The sequence below is a fragment of the Pongo pygmaeus genome, chromosome Y, assembly GCF_028885625.2.
Source record: "Pongo pygmaeus isolate AG05252 chromosome Y, NHGRI_mPonPyg2-v2.0_pri, whole genome shotgun sequence".
In the NCBI taxonomy this organism is placed as follows: Eukaryota; Metazoa; Chordata; class Mammalia; order Primates; family Hominidae; genus Pongo; species Pongo pygmaeus.
The window spans coordinates 38,751,878-38,758,018 of NC_072397.2; positions in this window are offsets into that span (position 1 = coordinate 38,751,878).

Below are 6,141 nucleotides of genomic sequence, written 5' to 3' on the forward strand. Positions count from 1 at the left end.
ATAGGTAAAAATTTATAGTGAAATCTTGAATTCCTCTTGTTTCACAGAAATCCCAAAAACAAACCTTTTTAAATTTCACTACTAATTACTAAGACAAGGAGTGACTGTGTTAAGGAAACCTGTATACCTAGGCTGTAAAATTGCCCACAACACCGCATAGAAAAAATATGAAAGACATTATAGCTGTGAAAAGAAAAATTGTAAATTCTATAGATAAAAATGGGAAGTCCTTGTGTCAATGACCTGATGAGTTGTCACAGTCCAGAATTAGTCTAATGGTAATCAGATAACACTGAGATGTAGCCTCAAGCTGAAACTTTTAGCATACCTAGGATCTCCTCTATATCACATGTCATTGCCAGTCTCTTTATGAAAAAAAAAAAAAAGTCTTAAAACAAACAAGATATTTTTAAATGAATTTGAAAGTTTAAAGCCTACTTTTACCATTCTGATGAATTATTTCCTTCCCAGCCCATGCAGCAACATATGTGTAGTCTCAACAATGCACCAAGTTGTAATAGTATCCCTTTGTCTGTAATTATACCCAAAGATCTTTGCCTTAATTAAAAAAAAAAGTAAGAAGCTGAGAAACAAAGTTGAGATTAAAAAAAAAAAAAAGCATGAGAAGAAAGCTCTCTGTCAAACAAAATAAGGACTCAAATGTGTTTCCCAATATGAGGTTGGGGTTCAGGGTTATTACAAACTAGCAAGAGAAAGAAATGTTTTCAGTCAGTGTACTGCTTTGAAGATCATGCGATTCAGCTTGGCTCAGGGTCTTGGCCTGAGAATAATTAGAAAGCTTAACCCAAGAAACTTGCCTAGAAATAACCAGGAGGTGTAGTCATAATTTATATCTACTGCTCAGCTCATCTCATGACCTATCAGGAGGTGATGTAAAAGTTTGGCTCAAGAATTTGGCCCAGGCTTAATCAGGAATTAAACAGTAATTTATAAAGGCTGGACTCACAGTTCCAAAAGAAACAAATGTGCCAACCAGAACCCACCAGCACTCACTGTGTTTATGCCAAAAAATGGACAATAAACTACTTCCTGGGAGCCAACTGATTACACAAAAGACAAAGGTATTTTTGTGCATTGGCTGGTTCTCTTATCACAGTGAGCCAGAGTTTTGCACAAGATTTTTATCTGAATGGACTGAAGCTTCTTCTGTCTGTGACAATATGGACCTCGAGATAAAACACTCTGTGTTAGTTACCTTATTGGTGTCTGCAGACAGATATTTTTAAGGCTGCTTATCTATTACGTGTAAATGAGAAATGAACCGGCAGACTGGTAGATTTCCAGGGACCAATTCCTTGCTGCCTCCCTCACTCAAGTCTAGCATTCTCATCTCAATAACACTGTGAAGAACTTCCTGAATGTGGGCACTTCAGATTTTACAATAGGAAACATGACGAGTCATTAAAGAAGAAGAGTAAAGACAAGAGAAGAACAGGGACTCTAGCTAACACAATACAGTTTTATAAAAATCCAAGTCCCTGAGTGGCACCTGCTAACGGCTATCAGTGTGGCAAGAGAGGACACTTTCCCAAGAAATGCTCAGAAAACAATAGAGAGCCATCTCAACACTCTCCAACCGGTGGTGGTGACCACAGAAGGGTGTGCTGATTAATGAGCCATACACCACTAAGTCCAGGACCAATCTCACAAATGATCCAGCAAGACTGATAGTTCCTGGAGATCAATTCCCCAGCTCTAACAGCTGCCATACTCTTTGAGTTCCAAACTCTTCAAAATCCTTGGGTGACTCTGAAGGTGGACGGGAGGAAAGTAGACTTTCTTCTAGAAATTGGAGTGGATGTCTTTGTTCTGCTTTTCAGTCTTGGCTTTCTCTCCTCCCCTGATGTGACAATGATGGATGTGTCAGCAAAAGACCTTTATAGAATATTTTCTCAGCCCCTTAGTTATAGTTGAAACAACCTTCTATTTAGTCATACCAATTTAATAATTCCTAAAAATCCCAATTTATTACTAGGTAGAGATATTGTGGTCCATATAGAAGCCTCCATATGAATGGCTGCAGGACAAACTCTTTTTCTCCACTAAGTGGAAACTAATATTAACTAAGAAGCATGGGATGTCGAGAGAAATGTTGCTGGGCTACAATCACTGTATGCATCTGTATTTACCTTAAGGATTGCACTATTTTTTCTGGCCAGAAGCGTTATTTCCCAAACCAGAAGGTAGAAAAGGGCTAGAAGTCATTATAAATAAGCTGTAAAACAAAGGCCTTTTTAGACCCTGAAACAGTCTTTATGAAACCCCAAATATCAAAGAATGTCATTTATTAACATGCCCAGAAATCCCATTTGCTTGGATCTCAAGAAGCAAAAAGTTTAACCAAGTCATAGGTATTGGGGGAACCAACCCCTTATATTTCAGCCTCAGTTCCTTTATATTTCCCCTAAGTGTCAGGCAGTCTGAGAAATAAAAGGATAGGTTACAAAAAAAGAGAGAAATTTTAAAGCTGTGTGTCTGGGGGAGACATCACATGTCAGCAGGTTCTGTCATGCCCCCTAAGGCTCAAAACCATCAAGACTTATTAGCAATTTTCAAAGGGAAAGGAGTGTATGCATAGGATATGGGAGACAGAGGTCACACGCTCCACAGGGCAATAAAAGATCACAAGGCACAAGGTCAGGGTGAAATCACAATGTCAGGGTGAACCTAGAATTACTAATGAAGTTCCATGTCCTGCTGTGCATGCAGTGTCATTGATAAACATCTGAACAGGGTTCTAGAGCAGAGAACCAGTCTTACTGGAATTCACCAGGCTGGAATGTCCTAATCCAAGCCATCCTGGAGGTGCTGCAGGAGGCGAGGGTGTGTTTCATCCCTTACCTGCAACTGCATAAGGCCGACACCCCTAGAGCAGTCATTTTATAGGCCTCCTCCTGGGAATGCATTCTTTTCCCAGGGCTGTTGATTATTAATATTCCCTACAAGGGAAATAACTCAATGATATTTCTCTTACCTGTTTTTGGCAATAAGAGAAATATGTGTCTATTCTGCCCAGCTCCCAATCAGTCAGACCTAATGGTTATCTCCAATGTTCCCTGAACATCACTGTTATCCTGTTCCTTTTTGAAGGTGCCCAGATTTCATATTGTTAAACACACATGCTTTACAAACAATTTGTGCTGTTAACACAATCGTCACAGTGTCCTGAGGTGACATACGTCCTCAGCTTATGAAGATGAAGGGATTAAGAGATTAAATAAGGACAGGCATAGGAAATTATAAGATTATTAATTTGGGGAACTAATAAAGGTCCATGAAATCTTCACAATTTACATTATTCTGCCGCAGCTTCAGCAGGTCCCTCTGTTTGGGGTCTGTAACTTCCTGCAACACATGAGTATTTGGAAGTAAAACTCATGGTTGTGCTTGGCTTTAAGAGGTCTTATCAGAGGTTCCTCAAGAAGAAGAGTTTCATCAATGGCAACGTAGAAAGCTGATTTAAGAACAATAATTTGGCCCACAGTTTATGCCAATAATTATTTTAACTATTAAATTTTAGACTATTTTGCTGTCAACTCAGGCCTATTATATTTGATTTCTACAGAAATGAACAAGAAAAATAGAAAAATTTCTTTCAAATCTTACATTGGACATTATCTTCTAGTCTCAAGTGGTGTTTGTCTTTGTGGGGATAAGACTAAGAAAGCTAAGCAAAACCAAGCCCTATGCATCCACAACTTCTCTGGCATAACTACAGCTGTCAGTTACAGGGCATGTCAGCAGCCTCAGAATTTTTAAGCTGTTTATTTCCTCAGCTTATCTGATTTTATAACATATATTTGGATAACCCAAATTTTTCTTCTCACATAGAGGAAACCAAACTCCAAATGGTACTGCAAATGAAACCGCTTATGAAAACACCATGTTTCTGTGAAACTTTATCCTGACCTCAGGTGGAGCTCCAGCTGTTATGTCTCATTGGGCAACCCCCCTTCCCTAGCAGGAAGTAGCTAGAAAGATCAATTCTGTCTAACGGAAGTTAGTTAGGTAGTAGGGTTGTACTCTTGCTAACAGCAGAGAATAGTTAGGTAGCTGAGGGGGCCCTTGGTCTAACTTCTAGGAACAAAGATCCAGCTTACCAAAAAATAGGCTACAGACACGTATTAGTAAACTTGCACAAACCTTCAGCCCACTCACATGAAGAAACACAGTCCAACATAGACAGATCTTTGTTCTTTATGCACAAAATATGCTCACAAACATACGGATTGAAAAACAAGAACAACAAGGAAACATCCTCATCTTTTGTATAACCAGTGGACTTCCAAAAATAGCGGCTTTTCTTCAGGTGAGGAAAGTACACGGTGGGCGACAACAAGTTTCCGTGGGCACTTTTCTGGACACACTTTGGAATATAACCTGAACTAGTATAAATAATCACATCAGCCTCTGATTAGTCATGGGTGGAGGTCGTCGGCCAGGCTTTCACATCAACACTTGTTTGGTCCCAAGCAAAATTCCAAAGCCAAGCTGAATAAGGCTTTTTCCGAGATCAGTCATCACATTCTTCCATTTCCCAGTACATGAGGACACCAAACACCAGCGTCACACTGGACAAAAAATTTGGGTTTCCACTGTGGAGAGCTATTTTAATTTCCTTCTTAAACTTCGGTTCTAATGACACTTTATGTGCACCTTCGTCGAGTTTTTGGACCCGAGATAAATAACTCTTTGTGATGTCACACAGTGAGAATTTGCTACTTGTGGTGCATTGGTGAGACTACAATTCAAGCCTGAATTGAGCCCTGGGATGCATAAGTCTTACCTGGTCATCTAAAATCTGACCATGGAATAAAAACTATGTCTCTGTAGGCCTTCCACCTTCCAGTGGTCACCAACACTGGCTGGACTGGGTTGAAGTGGCATCGTTTTGTTTTCTCTGCAGTTCTTCCTGAAGAGTCCTGGCTTGCCAAACTTTCAGCAGTTAGAAGGTACAGCTCAAAAGTCCTGGATTTTGCAGACCTGTAATTCAATCACTAATGCCTTTGTTTATCTCTTGCTTTTTCCTCCTTTCCCATGCCTCACTGTGGGCCCTGCTTTAAAGGTCCAAGAATGCCACCCACAATTTTTCTACAGTGGTATCTTTTACCATAGTCTGCTTTTGTAGTTATCTTCTGAGTTAACGTTTGAGTAATAAACTTGCCTATTAAGATTACCTGTATTTTATTTAAATCAGGAGATAGAGATGATTGTTTCACAAAATCCACAGAATCCTCTCTCAGCCTTTTCATAAAGTTTGAAATATTTATATGTGATTTTTATTTCAATATAACCAGTATGGATCAATTAAGAGGTTTGATTCCAGGTCCTTGGAAGCTTTTTAACATTCACATTAGAAAGTCTTTTTGTTTCCACTCATCCATAAAATCAGCAGGTATTTAGTTATGGTTTTTAATGGGCACCATCTCCCTTCTTATTGGAAATGGGGCTTCTGTCTCCTTTCCCATATTTTTTTTTTGCACTGGTTTTGTTCTTTGCCTGCCTATATTAAACATGCTATTAGTCTCTGAAACTCTCTGTTGCCTGTGTGGCTTCCTGTTGCTCAGCAGTACTTAAGATTTGGCTTAGGAATGACATAACATGTTGCCACGTAGGACCAAACACTTGGATAACATTTTGGAAAGCCTGTCTGTATGCATCTGGGTTATCAGTATGCTTTTCTAGGTCCCAATCTATCTGTTTAAAGCCTTATAATAAAAAGAGAACCAGGAATTTAGATACACCACGTTTATTAGGCATTTTCTTTAGGGGTAACGGTTTAATGGAGGGTTGCTTGGGAGAATTGAAGAAGATAAGGATGATAAAGTGACTAGAGGAGTCTCTGGATAGGGGACACAAGAAAAGCTGGAACATCTGGAAGATTCTTCTGACGGTTTCCTGGGAGTTTGTTTCTCTGACTTTTGAGAATTGTTCACTATAGACATGTCTGATATGCTAAGAAGGCATGGTCAATATTACAGTGCTTACAAATATCTAGGTTGTTTGCAGGACAAAGAAAGTACCTCAGGCAATTTGCCTTCCCACTTACAGAAAATATCTAGATGTTGGATAACATTGAGAGAGAAACGTTAGGAAGATAGGATGGATTCTTGCTAAAAC